Source organism: Oreochromis niloticus, linkage group LG16, assembly GCF_001858045.2.
Source record: "Oreochromis niloticus isolate F11D_XX linkage group LG16, O_niloticus_UMD_NMBU, whole genome shotgun sequence".
In the NCBI taxonomy this organism is placed as follows: Eukaryota; Metazoa; Chordata; class Actinopteri; order Cichliformes; family Cichlidae; genus Oreochromis; species Oreochromis niloticus.
Genome location: NC_031987.2, coordinates 26,142,878 through 26,158,843, shown reverse-complemented (window position 1 = coordinate 26,158,843; position 15,966 = coordinate 26,142,878). Strand labels below are relative to the sequence as shown.

Below are 15,966 nucleotides of genomic sequence, written 5' to 3'. Positions count from 1 at the left end.
CACAGTTCAAATCAATTTCGAAGTTAGTTTGAGGACAGCTACACCAGATATCAGGGTTCACCCACCAGCCCAATCACTCTGTAACACCTTGGTAATAAGCCAACTAACAGTTATCACCCAGTATTTCTGAAGCTCTGTGACACTTTGTATCCTCTTTAACCTCATGTTGTAGAGGTTAAATTCCACTAAAGCCATAGCCATTGTTCCACATAAATAACCAACAGTGTCGAGAATCAGGTCAGTTTCCTTTTCTGACTTGTGGCTCAGAAAAGGAAATGTGGGACCCATGATACCCACCCATTCCCTGTGAATAGTTTGGATATTTACCTGAGATCTGTCGGACTTTAAGCAGACTTTGGACTGATTTGGGAATTTGCTTTGAGTCATAGAGCTCCACAGCTGATGAATTCAGGGCTGCAGTCTATGTGTGAAAACGGCTTTAAATTTGAGTCGGTGAGTCACAAACAGAGCTTAAAAGCAGCTGAATTTTAATCTGAAGGACTAAAGCTATGGGCTGATAATGACACTCTACGTGGGAGTTTGTGGTGATTCGGCTAAACTAGCTAAAACCATCACTCAATGCAGTCATAATGATGTCCTTGAGTGAGTGCTAATTATGTCTAATTAGGTCTAATTGTGTAACCAAGACCACAACTTTTTTTTTTTTGAGTGTTTGGATTTTCGGAGTGAATTGGTAAATGATTTTGTGTGTTGTATGTGTTTATGTGTTACTTACTTCTGTGCACTGTCTGCAGGTTCCAGTCTCTATGCTATGAACAAAAACATTTTGTTAGGTGTCACTGTTCACATATAACTCTTGGACAAGAAAGGAAATAAAAATGTCAAACTACTCATTAATTAAAGAATCCAGCAGTAGATTAATCTGTATTGATGTAGTACAGTAAGATTTGGCAACAGTACAATTCAGTCTCTGGTCTGCCAGCATGCCGTAGGTAATGTCGGTGAATTAGGTATAGAGCCAGCTGAGGTGGTGTGGGCATATGACTAGGATGCCTTCTGGGCTTCTCTTGGGCAAGGTGTTCTGGGCATGTCCTGGGGAGGAGGCCCCAGGGTGGAACGAGAATATGCTGGAAAGATTACATGCTTATTCTTCCCTGGGAACACCTTGGTATTCCCTTGGACAAACTGGAGGAGGTGGCTGGGGAAAGGGAGGTCAGGGCTTCTCTCCTGAGGCTGCTGTCCCTGCAACCCAGCGTTAAATAGGTGGTAGAGGATGGATAAAAGGAAAAATTTTAATTAATGTGACAATTTTTTTTAATTTTATGACTAATAGAACTTATTATTTTATTGTTATTTCAGTAAAAAAGTAAAAAATATAATCATAAGTTTATAAGGCATTTCTTTTTCCGTCTGTCCACAACCAAACAAAAGGCTAGACCAAAACATTTTAAGCATATAATTAAAGTGTTTTTTATTTTTTCAATTTTTTAAAAATTCCCCTGTTTGTTAGTAATAGTAATATAACAATATACTGTAATTGTGCCTAGGTTTCTGAAGTAAAAGATTTCATGTTATTGCAGTACGTGCATTCTCTGTCATCGAAGGGTCATTTCAGATTCTAATTGCTCCTTATTTAATGTAAAACTGACTTCTAGATGAGCCAGTTTGCTGGTGACTACATGCAGTACATTCATGTACTTGACCATAAACACCCAGACCTCCCTCCTTCCTGTGATTAATTCTCGTTGCAGTCACAATATTGATTGTTTGACGTGTGGGAGAGCTGCTGAATATTGGAGAAACACTTCAACACCCTTGAACGTTTTAGTGTGGTTCTGCTGATGGCAAGCAGCCTTGAGATGCAGAGCAGCAGGTGCTGAGTGAACACACCCCCTACGGCGAGTGGGCAGCATTGACCGCTTATAATGGTTTCACCAATGGTTTCACTTTTTCTCCTGTTGCTTTGTAGCTGCTTTTTGCTTTCGTGGTTGATGAATTCGGACCAAGAAAGCAAAATAAAGACACCGGGATTTTTTAAAGGTTTGGCATGTATGAATATAAAAAAAAAATAATAGAACGTGTAGGTTTTTGGTGTAATTGTACAAAAAACAAAACAAAAACAAAAGCAGTTCTCTTGGCAATTTGCTTAGGTGGCGGGCTGTTGCCTGCATGGTGCCTTTCGTGACTGTTATTCCCACAGGAAGTGAAGGTTGTGGAATGCCCCTGCAGTCTCTCTCCATATGCCCAGAAAAAGAAACACACACACACACACACACACACACAAGCAAGGACAGCAGAGGCTTTGCTTTATTGTGTGGAACACTATATTTATGGATAATGTTTGATTCTTGGCCTATTAATATAGTTTATTCCTACGACACATGTTCCTCTGAGAGAACCGAACATCAGATTGGATTTTGAGCATCCCTGCTGGGTAAATAAATTTGCATGTTAATGAAAGAAATTGATTTTATCAAGACAAAGACTCCATATTAAAACCTCTCCTGTTTCATGAGAAGGCAAGTCTTTTATGCAAATGTAGAAATATCTAGAAATTCACTGATTTTTGTAATTCAGGATAGGCGGAAAGACTCAGTGATCAGTATCTTTTTTTGCTCTTCTTCATCTAATGAAAGTCTACATTGGGAGTCTTTCACAGTGAAAATGCCACAAACTCTTTCACATAACATGCATATTGGAAAAATGCATTTTGGCATGTTAACAACAAATTGTCCAAACAAAGCAGCTAAATAAATTTGGGCTTTACATTAAACAATGTTTTCAGATATTAAACTATGACACATAAATTGTCTGTTCCTTGCCAAACATGCAACAAAGTGATACATAAAAAGAAAAACACTATGTATTCCTTTTAAACTACCAAAATCATCATGGTTTCTTCAACCATTTGCTCAGACTTAATCAATGATTGTATCAACAGTTAAAAAAAAGCACTAGCAGTCAGATGAAAAGTGGAAGCAAACAGCAGTCTCAAGTCCCGTGTTTTGTTGATCCATTTATCCACCCCAACCTCCTCCTTCTGTAGATTTATAGCTACAAAATGATCATGCTGTTTCCTACTTATCAGCCTTTTATTCACTCGTAGGCTTTGTAACTTTGGTAGCACATACACAAAAAACTTATATTATCACGATGCTTGCGATTTTAAAAATGTGGGTATGTGCGTGTCTGAGCTGATGCTTGCCAAAAGATTTCTTTTCTATACCTAGGGTGTTTCAACAGCTGGTTATACAAATATGTTAGAAACAACGTGAATAATTTATCCAAACTATTGACCTGTTTTTGCACCAATAAATTACAAATTTGACAGTAGGCCACTATGAATGGTCCACACAGAGGTGCTTTGTTTTATACCCTAATGCAATATTGTTGCAAATTAAATGCAACAAATATTTTTACAATAAGTTCACTCTTGTGGCCTTGGGGTTTATGGACAGAGCATGGAAAGTTGGATAAGATACATTTTTGTTGGGATGATAATCCCGAATAAGCCCACACAGCTTCTGGTAACATTTAGGTTAACAATCATGTGCGGCGCTGAGCTCCATACTGTGCTGGATTACTCTGTCCAGGACGCCGTGTGAATTTCTGTGTGTGATCCAGGTCATTGGCTGTCAGAGCAGCTGTCACGTTACTCTGACTGACGAGAATTGAAACGCTGAGAATGAAGGATTAATCAAGCATAGTAACGTGGCCGGGATGATGACACGGCGCCAGCACCTGCCAGCACTTCGCTCTGCGTTTGTCTGAGTGTGTCTGAAAAGCACCTCACAACTTGAGCAAGACAGCCGCTTCCCGGTTTCCATGCCAACCGCAAGGGCTGTTCATGTTGGAGCATGCTCAGTTTGGCTACCTTCCCTGTAACAATAGCCAGTGAGAGGGCTCACACTCACACACACTCTCTCTCACACGCACTTTACTCCAGCTCGCAGTGGGAGCGAGACAGAGAGGATAGGCTGCCCGCTGCGCTCCGGAGCTCATAACACACACAACGAGCAACAGACACACGCTGCTTTGTAACAAAGGTGAGTACACAAACATACAAAAATTCCTTTCACTTTTATGGCCTTTATTATCTTATGCGAAAGAGTTTGTGGCATATGTATCCTTCCCTCTGTGCTGGAAAGACCTGCAGAGTGGAGACAGTTGTTACCGGTGGAAAAACTAGAGCAAAAAGGAAAGAAGCATGTGGTCTGGTTGGTGAAAGAGCTGCATGGAGTCTCTTTCTTAAAATGCCTTTGAAATGAGGCCATTATCATACTTTCACTTCCCTATGTTTCAGCTTGCAGGTGGTCTCTTACAAACAGGGGGTCTTGTCATTTTATGAATGGTGAAAGCAGATTGAATATTTATTCTGCTCAATCGGAGGTGTAGTAGTTGACGATGCAGGGATCGCTCAATAATTCATAGAGCCTTGTATGGAGGGAAGTCAAGGGATGACAGCAGGTGTAATGTGATGCTTTGCATGGACAAAGATAGATGTTCTAGGCTTCTTTTGATAGTACAGCCCATTTTTACAACCTACTTTTGCTTATTCGTGTGTTCGTATCGGACTAAAGCCGGCAGCTTGTGTGATCACTAAATGTGTAACTCAAAAGGGCAAAGTCTTTCCTGGAGGAAAAGCGGCATAAACAGATGCAGTCTGGTGTAGATGCTCAGACATCTCTGAAAACGTTGCATGATGTAAGGAGTTTCTTTTCAGGTCTGGATGACCCTCTAAAGATTTTGTGCCTGTATGTGTGTTGCGGTCTGTCTGCCTGTCTGTGTGCGAGTTTGTACCGGGGCCGTTCTACATAAGCGATATCCTCAATATGAGCCATCACTCCCGCCCCGTGTCTCTCTGAGGCATACTTAGAGATTCACTCACAGGCAGACATTCACTGCCCGCCTCCCACAAGATTAATTATGGTGGCTGATAAATTCCTGTCTGGTCGATAGTGTATTCCTCTGCAGCTGGCCAGAGCCTTGTGTTTGTGTTGGTGTATGCTGATGGTTATTTAGAGAGCAGCATGAATATCAACTGGCCTTGGCTGTGGCTTCGTGGAAAGCAGAGGTGAAGGAATGGTTGATCAAATTAATAACCTTTTTTTTCAGTGCTTATGAACATTAGTCTTGTGTTGGGATGGTTCCTTGCAATAAAGTATGTTTTGCAGTTATCTAATGACACCATATAACTCCTTATACCGTTACGAATGACCCGTTTTACCAACTTGTTCAAACTTTTGATTACTTGAACTCCTTAATTTCTTTTTTCAAGCTGTTTATTTCAGCCAGCTGTAGCTTCCATGGTTCCATGTTGATGTCCTGAAATTGATTTAGGAAATTTGATTTAGACCAACAGTCTAAAGCTCTAAATAATTACATTTGCAGTAATAGTTGCAAACAGAAAACACAAAGATCTAATTAGAGATACAGATACAGTCATAAGGCATTGAAGATTTGCACATGCAAACCTATTCTCTACTCTTGTTCTATATTGTGTAAAGGCTCAAAGATATTAGCACAGTTTAATTTATCCCCAAAGCCTTTGTTGGGTGTCTTTTGCACTACAGGGATAATTGATCAAGAATCAATGCAGCAATTGATAAAGAATTGGACCCATAGGCAGAATCATTAAAGGCATTGGTATCAATAAATTCTCATCAATACTCATCTTAGTCGGCAATCATTGTCTATTGGCACCGGAAGTGAGATCTTTTGGAGTTGTTGTTTGTTGGTTCTCGATAAATATAAGTACAGCCGGATGTCTTTATTTTTTCTGTTTATACTTTGTATTTTTCGACATCAGGTAATGTACAAGACTTTTATCGGGTGGCTGCTGTTGCTGGAAGTGATGACAGTGAAAGTTGAGACTTAAGTAGTAAATGTGCTATAAAATCAAAACAAAAAGCTAAAAGAGGCAAAAAAATTGCTTGAGATAGACTATTAGAAATTTCTTGTGGCTTCACATCACACACTCTATATAAAACACTCTATTTAAAGCCACCTAGCAGCCATGGCCACCTGGCATTCAAAGTGGCACTTCTTGCTGGTAATGGAGTCTACAACGAACGACTCACTTTTGGGTCAAGCCTCTAGTGGCTATTTGAGGTACTACAGCCACTTGGATTAGAGCCTTTTCATATTAGTAATTTGTTAAATTATTGTCTGCGTAATGTTCTTCTTCCTGTTCAGTTACTTACATAACCACCCTAATGCCTGGATTATACTTTCCCTTTTGGTCCAAGTGATATAAATTTGATCATGAGACTGTGAATGTGAGGGTCGACATCCGTTCGTTTGACTGTTTTTTGCGGCCGTGAGGACTCATCTGCAGAGATTTCATATTACAGTGCACCAACCGTGCACGGGCACCAGGCGGCGGACTTCAAGTGTACATTAAAGAAGTCTAACAGCAATGTCTCCAGCTGTCCGTGTCTGCAACAGAGTATAATCAAGGCTTAAGTTTCCCCTGTCTTTCTCTTCTCAGTTGCCTGTCTGACAAAGACACACAAGGCACACACAGCAGTACCTAAAATTTTCAACTGAGAGGACAATTGACAAATAAAAGAGGAGAGGATGGGACACATGGCTGCCTAGGGAGAAAAGAGAAAAGCATCAGAGAATGGAAAGTTGTAGAGTGATGGATGGTAGACAGTGGGAGAGAGAGAGAGGCAGTCTTTCACCCTGCGGGAAATTGGAAAATAAATTGAGTTGACATAGGCAGGTTTGCATAGAGATATTGATGCTGGGGAGTGGGAGAAGAGAGGTTTTGACTCGGGGCTTAAAAGGTTCACGCGAGGCTAATCATGTCTGTACCCACCGGTTAGGATGACCAAAAGGTTTCCTGGGGTTAGTAATTAGCTATTTCCATCTGCCATTTATAGAAAGATACAGTCCGATGTGGTTGGCTCTTCAGCGCTAATTAAATGGTGCTTTGGTATATAGTTAGGTGTATTTAGGAAAATGAGGAAGAGTAATTCTTCTAACAAAATCAGAGGAATAAATATAGCTGTTATTGGAGCATCTTGTGGGTGAATCTTCTGCTTGGTGCAGTAAAGTGGGACCCACTGTGGGATGTCAAGTTTGATTTTTAGTGATGTTCACATCTTGATGGCTTAGAGCAGACAGCTAGAGTAAGAGTAAGGTGTCATGCATGCTTTTATGAATGTGTGATGGAAGTACTAGTCAAGTCAAAGTCAAAGTATGCTATGTGTTCAACTATATATATCCATTGCAGGAACTTTCCCCGAAGACAAGGATCTTCTGGGAGTCATTGCTTTTCCACCATGAGGACTGGAGTCTAAATTATGTTCTGGGGAAATTATTTTAGCCCTCAGAAGACCTTGGCGAGGTGCAAGGACTCTAAATGTGCACCAACTTTGGGCGGATGGGGGAAGTGCTGCACTTCCACTGGCTGCATAAGATACATGCAGCATTTGGACCCATATTTTAGAAATTGTTTCTATCTACAAAATGATGAGAACATTTTAAGGTCAGGAAAGATTGTGGACAGAGTTTAAATCATCAGTGTTCCATCCTGTATTGGGAAAACCTTTCCTTTGCGGGACGGAGGGACTCTATTCTGACCTTTCCTGTATACCTTTCTATATAGTAGATGAAAATGAGGCTATGTTGGGCACTAGCATTCACTTTAATTGACGAGGTATAGAACAGCAAGTATGATATGAACACGAACACTGGGAAAAAGTAGTATTTGTTCTATATTTTGACCAAATATCAATAACATGAAGAGCAGAGGGAGTACACAGGTCTGAAAGACACAGGAGCAGGCCGTGCATTAAACTGCATCTATGTAAATGCACTCTCATACATCACAGAGTTCACTGAGCATTTGAGTGTTGATGCTTGTTAGTCAGGTCTCTGTAAACTGAGGGGACAGCTGATCAATGGCTCTTCATCCTTTTCATTTCCAGTCCCAACACCCACCCGTCCACCCCCACGTCTTTGTCTGTGCTGCTAATATACATCCCTCCAGCTCCATCTTTTCATCGCTCTCATCCCTTCTTCCTCCTAACCCCTGCTCTTCTTTTCTCCTGTTTCCTTGATGCTGTTTTGCCTTTTATGTCATCTGAAAGACCCCTCTCCTCTCCTCTCCTCTCCTTCCTGCACGGCATGCTGGGAGTGTGAGTGAATGGGTGTGTGAAGGTGTGTGGTGAGTGCGTGGAGCTGCTGAGTGAGTTTGGGACGTTTGGTCTGCTTTTTTCCGGAAAACTTTGGGCTTATGGGTGGTTAAAAGGTAAGGCAAGTTTATTTCATTGTGTTGTGTGAAGTGAAGAATTTTAGTTAATTGGCCGGTTTTACCTTGAGTCATGGCGTCCCTCCCCAGTGAGGGTTCGCCTCCCCTGTCTATTAGACATGGGGCCAGGGTGGTGGCACCCCAACAGTACACCGTTGAGCAGGTTCTGCTAGCTGTTGGTGAACAGGTGGGCCATGAGAACATAACTTATGGCTCTCGGATGAACAAGGCTGTGGAGCGCGCTGTAGATGCCGGTACGGGAGAACAGCCGGCTCGGTGCGGACGAGCAGCCGTCTACGAGCAGCGCTGTCATCGGCGAGCCGCTAGCGGCGCAGGGTGACAGAATGGAGGTCGCAGCCAGTGCTCCACATGCTGCGCTAGAAGAACAGGGGATAGTACAGGGGACCAATGAGGTGGAGGATGGATGTGATGACATACAGGACAGGGAAAGTGTGGAGGAAAATCAGGACAGTGGACAGACCAAAGCAACGGCAAGTGAGGTGGGTGTTGTGAATGTAATTTCAGGTTCTTTGAGCGCAGAAAATGAGGAAGACGACTTGTTGGAAGATGATTCCCTGTCACAATGCTCTGATATTGTTTCACAAGAAGACCATCAGGAGTCGTATTCCTTAGCAGATATAAACCGCTTTTTGGATGAGACATTTGGTATGCAGTCTGTGGAAGTCACTGAGTTTTTTCCAGATGTTGATCTTTTTATAAAATCTGTTCTGAAAATACAAAGAGTTGTTGGTTATGAACAGTTGAGTAAACAGAAAAGATTCCGTCTTAAAAAGATCCTGACTAAGTTGAGGAGGGAAAAACGAGGAAAAACTCCTTTAAAAGCATCGTAAAATGTTTGGAGCACTAAGGGTGTCTTTCTGGAAGCGTCTCACTGTCTTTTCTCTCTTTCTCCTCCTCTTCTCTCTGTCTTATATGGCAAGCTTGAGAGTAGGTACACTTAACATTAATGGGGGTAGGGATGGGGAAAGGCGTGGAGCTTAGCAAGAACAAAAACATCGATGTGTTCTTTTTACAGGAAACACTATAGATAATGAGACAGAATGGGGAATGAGTTGGAGTGGGCAGGCTTTTTTAAGTCATGGTACTAACCTCAGTGCAGGTGTAGCAATTTTATTTTCTAGGCACCTTCACCTGTCACATGTTTCTGTCTGTGAGATAGAGCAGGGAAGGGCACAGGTAGTAAAAGCAACCATCAAGGGAATTTCTTTTGCTTTTATGAATGTATACGCCCATAACTCAGCTGCGGGTGGTGTGCGATTATTTCGTAAAATTAATGATGAGTTATCAAAATTAAATAGTGGTTCAATAATAGTGGTGGGGGGAACTGGAATTGCACAACCCACCCTTCAGTTGACAGAAACACAGGAGAGCCTCACCCACCTTCGGGCTCACTTTTGTCTACAGTCATTCTTCAGAATGATTTGACTGATGTGTGGAGAAAGCTCCATCCCACAACCAGACAGTATACGTATGTAAAAGTCTCTGAGAGCAATGTGAAGGCAGCTAGGCTTGATAGATTATATATCAATCAGATGTATAATAATAGACTAGTTAAAGCAGAGATTTCACCTGTTGGTTTTTCTGATCATCATTTAGTGACTGCAGATATTTCTTTATTGATGCATTCTAACATATGTTCGCACTGGCACTTTAACGTGCAGCTGTCAACGATTTCGAAGAAGGCTATATATGAGGTGGCTGTAAAGGTGCTGAACAGGGGATTGTTGGCTGGTGTTCTGGAGTCGAGGTGGTCAGGTGTGTTTGCTCCGGGGTCATCTCCGAGGGGCAGCTGGAGGTCCCTGTACAAACCTCCCATAGAGAAACGCAGTGCGGATCTCCAGCGGAGAATAGTGCATGGGGCCGTGGCTACAAACAGACACGTGGCACATATGGATCCACGAACAGGGTCCCACTGTCTTTTCTAACTGCGGAAACACTGCAGCACCTGTGGCTTGGCTGTTCCAGGCTAGCTGGCCTTTTTTCATTGCTGCGGCAGTGGCTTGCTGGCCTGGGAGTGTTTTGGAGGAGGGTCTCTTTACCCTGGGTCCGAGGTACTCTGCAGCGCAGCGTAGGAAGGTTTGCTTGATTAATTTTTTAATAGGTCAGGCGAAGATGAGTATATGGCTCACAAGGAGGAACAAAATGAAGGGAACAGGATCTGTTAATTTAGAACTTATGTTTAAAGGGTTAGTGGGTGCACGTTTGAAAGTAGAGTTTGTTTATTACAAGATGGTGTCCAACATTGAAGAGTTTGTCTCTATTTGGGGCATTAATGGAGTTTTGTGCAAAATAACTGATGATAATTTAGTTTTGAATTTTTGAAAAGAGCCGAATGGCGTGTTTCCTGGTTTTGTTTTGTTTTCTGTGTTTATTGTATTTGGGTGGGGTCGATGGTGGGAGGGGAGGGTTGTTCATATGTTGATTTGGCATTCATTTTCAGTTATGGTTGTGAGTTGAAGTATTGATGTAATAAAGGTGTGTTAAAGGTCAAAGGTCTCCTCTCCAGTTTAAGCCAGTCATAAGTGTGTCCTTGGCTTCCTGGGGAGCAAGAAAAGGGGCTTTGCTTCCTTCCCCCTCCCCTGTTCATTCACTCCCTCCTCCTCTCACTCTCCCTGTCTTTAAAAAAGGTGTGAGTCATGTGATGACATCCAGAAGAGCTTCAGCACATACAGATCCTCATAGGCGCCTGTAGGAGCCAGTCAGTCGATAATCAGGGCTCGATGTATCTCTGATGGAGCTGACAATGAGCTGACAAGAAAGGCTTATGGAAAACATTGACACCCCCCACAGCAAGGTCAGGGTTCAGCATTGATCCGGTGAAAAAGAGGCGACTGCAAGAACACATGGCTGAATTTAAAAGCAGTTTGTCTAACGTTACAGAGTCACAGAGTTTCGTTTCTGCCGTGTTTTCTCTGACTGCTTGGAAAGTCACATCTTCCAAGTCATTTCTGATTCACTGAGTCTGGCTAGTATTGTAACAGGGGCTCTTTTGCAAAGAACCAGATTTTCAATACCAGAACTTTGTAGTTTTGATATGAAATCAGTTTGTAGTCCAACTGCTGCTGACTAGTTACGTGTGAGTAAGCTCTGGTTGCAGTTCATTTGAAATAAAAATAAATACAAATGAAATAAAATAGGGGAAAGGTCTGCAACCTATTTGTCTCCAAGTATTAGGAGCCTAGTATTCATATTAATAGCATATAATTACCTTTGTCAAGCAAGTTATGTTTTTTTTGGTCTGCCAGCCTGCCTGTAAACACAATAGCTCAAAGTTTTAAATGATTTCAGTTTAAAGAAATTAAAAATTTAAATTTAGCATACACGTACCGAGGTCTTCAAGGTCAATGTAATGATTTATTGGTCAAAAATTGACAAAAGGTCTTTTACCTTAGAGACTATGATTCTTACAAGTGTGGTGTGGTGTGTTGTCAATATATAGAAAGTACTGTATTATCCTGTCTTCCTTCTCTCTCCCCAACCGGTCCCTGAGCCTGGTTCTGCTGGAGGTTTCTTCCTGTTAAAAGGGAGTTTTTCCTTCCTACTGTTGCCAACGTGCTTGCTCATAGGGGGTCATATGATTGTTGGGTTTTTCTCTGTATGTATTATTGTAGGGTCTACCTTACAATATAAAGCACCTTGAGGCGACTGTTGTTGTAATTTGGTGCTGTATAAATAAAACTGAATTGAATTGAATTATCTATAAAGATTTAAAATATAATGAGGTAACTTGAGCTAAAAATTTAATAAGCTCAAGTTATTCATGTGCATGTAATTACAAATCAATTGCTATTATTTACTCACCTCCTTTTATCTGATTTTTACTGCACTACAAGGACGGAGGCTTGTGCTCTCTGAGTGCTTCTTGTTTAAATCTTAAAACTTTTAATGCTTCTCAGCTTCTCAACCTTTTTTTAAGGAGGCACTTAAAAAAGGTTTCAGTTCTCCTTTAATCATCCTGTAGTCAAATGGTTCAAACTGGGTTATGACCACTGAGTGATATATTCTGTGTCAGAAATCTCATCCATTTATTGAACTGTCAAAAGTTTTAAACTCCAAATCTTAAGAATAACCTTAAGTTGCTAAGACCAGCAGGGCATTATTGAAACATTTTTCCCTATTTTGATGTCAAAGAGGATTTTATTTTTTCTCTTCCAAGCAGCTGCCTGTAACAGGGTGGGTGAATAAAACATGGCACAATCTGTTTATCTTCCTCTGAGTGACAGGATGATTTAGAAAAAAAGTGCTCCCTTTAAAAAAAAAAACACTGACTGCCTTCATCATCAATATCCATTCCTCTTTTTCAACATCCACCTTCGTCCTCTCTTATCCCCCCTCTCTCTCATGATTCCTGGTGATGGGGAGGGGGTGAGGCATGCAGCCATCTGCTGCCCAGCAAATCCTTTCCTGCCTTATCATCCTTAATTTGTTTATTAACGCCACTCCTGGGACAGCAGTGATACCTCTATCTCTCCTATCCCATCAATCTCTGCTCATCTTCCTCTCTATAGTCACCTAAGCTCTCCGCCTCTTTCTCCTCTGTGAGCTTTTATCAGATGTTCCTCTTCCACTCAGTTTGGGCTCTTCAGCTCTGCAACTGTTTGCTCCCTTTATTTTACCTGATAGCATCAATTTCTTCTTCTGTTTGTCTACGTCTGCCTTTTTCTCCCAGAAGACAGATTGTAGGAATGAGGTCAGAGACTGTGTGTTCGTGTGTCTGTGAGCAAGTGAGCATATGGATGTGGATATGAATGTGAGGCGACTGTTGAGGGTTTGTTTATGTAGGTGTTGCTCTTGCTGATGTCATTATGATCCCCTGCAGAAAAGACAACGGACACAGGAACACACCCTGGGGATAGGTGTGTGTGTGCACGCATGTGTGTGGACCTTTCATTGAACCTGGCTACTGTCATATTGTATTTCTATGGAATCTATGTTTGCCCACACTGGATTACTAGATGTTTTACCTTACTGCATATTCTTTTATCATATTTTCTTGCCTCGGGAAGTAATTAGAGATTAAAGGTTTACTCTAGCAACTCCTAGATCTTTGGGGACTGCTTTGTTTTTCTGGAGCTTAGATATTTAGCTGTTTTTTGTTATTTAACTCAGATGTTTTATTATTTGGTCAGCTACTTGATACTGTTTAGTAACCTTTAAAAATCCCGAAACACACATACACAAAACTGTAACATCCGTCTTAACTTTAAAAATGCAAATAATTTGTGAGTAGTATGAAGTATTTTATTACAAATACAAGAGAAAATCTCTTCAAGTGGAACTGGGGAAATAAAATTTATTTCAATAAAATGAGATTTTGTTATTGAGAAGACACAAAAAGTGGGTGGGGTGGTTGTGGGTATCAAGGGTCTCACAAACAACATATTATTATCCCACAAGAGATTTTGAAAAAGGAAGTCTGATGGAAAATGTCTGCTTCTTTGATAAAACTGGGAATTTAACATGTGCAACTCTCAGCGTCCAATTAAAGTTGAATGGGTGTGCACTGATGAGATGAAGCTTAACATTCACTGTGTGGATAGGCTGATAAAACATTCATTAATTTAAAATACTTTGGGCATGCAGTTTGGGGTGAACTTTGGTACGACTCTGTAATGCTACAGTTTTTATGAGCTTCTGGCCGCAACTGCAGCCGAGGCTTACGCTGCTACTTTATTGTTTCTCAGAGAGGGAGTGAAAGCAGCTATCCTGCTGTGCTTTTTCGCTTCGCTCATGTATGACACAGTCATTTATGGTTAATTCAAATTTCTTTGTTATATTACAGTATATAGTTAGATGACAAAAACACTTATAAACAGTGTTTATAAGCACTTAACAACAGGATGATGTATACATGTAACAATGACATATGTATACAGATAAGATAAGATAAGACTTTATTGATCCCACGGCAGAGAAATTTGTGCGTTCCCTCAGCTCAGGTACAGATAGCAGAAAAAAATACAAATAAAATACAACAAATACAAAATAACTAAGAGAATACACTATATACAACGGTAGCATACACAGTATGTGATTATGGATAGAGGGTTGTAGAAATATGCAAGACATAAATTTAACTGTTCTACCATTACTGTTACTATGTAAGAAATAGATATCTATAAGTATCTATAAGTATAGATATGTACACTCACACACACATGTACACACTAAATATACATATGTATACATATAGATACACATATACCTGCACACGTCCATACATATAAAAGGTGCATTGTCGATGTCCACAATGTCCAGTGACTCATGACATCGTGATTGAGGAGCTAAAGAGTGTAACTGCATATATACAGTACTGTGCAAAAGTTTTAGGCAGGTGATAAAAAACGCTGTAAACAAATGATGCTTTCAAAAATGGAAGTGTGAATCATTTATTTTCATCCATCAACAAAATGCAGTAAATTAACCAAAGAGAAATTTAAATCAAATCAAGATTTGGTGTGACCACCCTTTGACTTCAAAACAGCATCAATTCTTTTAGGTACACTTACACACAGTTTTTGAAGGAACTCGGCTGGTAGGTTGTTCCAAACATCTTGGAGAACTAGCTACAGATCTTCTGTGGATGTATGCTTCCTCACATCCTTCTGTCTCTTCATGAAATCCCAGACACACTTGATGATGTTGAGAGCAGGGCTCTCTGGGGGCCATCCCATCTCTTCCAGTACTTCTTGTTCATGTTTATGCTGAAATTAGTTCTTAATAACTTTGGCTGTATGTTTGGGGGCAGAATACATTTGGGTCCAATAAACATTCATTTATATTTCTGAAAGCATTCTTTGTTTACAGCATTTTTTCACACCTGCCTAAAGCTTTTGCACAGTACTGTAGACTTATTTGTCTTCTTTGCAAGCTACATATAATCCTGTTTAGTTTTAAAGACAAAGTCTAACCTGCACACTGTGGGTTTGAGGTTGACATGGTCAAAAACATACATGTTTAACCTGTAATTTTAAAAAGAGACATTTAAGGGAGATAGTACGTGCATTGATTTCATTGGTCAATAATCGAAGATCCAAATTGTACTGAACACTGAACATATACTGGATTCACATATTGGCTAAAATCAAGTGAATTGGAAATTATAATAAATATTGTTTTAATGTATAGAGGTTAATAATTGCTGTATGTGTGATGATGCATGCCCTCAAAACGACATGAATGAAAAAACATGGTCATGTAGTAATTTCATTGACGGGATGTAAAATATTGATTTAGCCTTCACGTCTGAAAAGTAAAGCCATTGTGGGAGTGGCGTAAAGCTGAGCTGAGTTTCTGAGCTTTAAATGAAAAAATGGAATAAAATGTGTCTCGATGAAGAAGACAGTATCCTAGGCTTTCACCCGTTTCATGCTGGAGTAGTCTGCAGCTTGGGTGTGCCTCTCAAAAACAAATAACTAAGGAAGATGATGAAGCTAAAAACTGGAAGAATCAACAGTGATAGATGGCAGTGCAACGTGGGTTCAATGCACTGTTTGTAGTCTGTTATAGATCTGAGAGTACTGTGTTCTCCTCACAGAAACAAAGAACGCAAAGTTGTTTTGTTCTTTTGACTTCAAATGGTGCATCAGAGCTGCAGCCTTGGGCAAGCTGTCTCATGCGCAAACACTAACTCGTTAATTCTCTGCATCACTTAAATGTCAGCATTTCCTCCCTGCTTTACACAAAGCTTAAAGTGGAGATTACTCATGACATCATATTCTGTC

The 15,966-nt window shown here is 40.6% G+C and overlaps 1 protein-coding gene across 1 annotated transcript in view; it reads left to right on the top strand.

The window, feature by feature from the left end:
- The first annotated feature begins 3,844 nt into the window (after nt 1-3,844).
- Nucleotides 3,845-15,966, top strand: part of arhgef49 (Rho guanine nucleotide exchange factor 49) — a 48,499-nt gene continuing 36,377 nt past the window's right edge. Inside the window, exon 1 of the mRNA XM_019352415.2 lies at nt 3,845-4,007. The gene's annotated coding sequence lies outside the window, so the exon portion shown is untranslated. The remainder of the gene's footprint in view (nt 4,008-15,966) is intronic.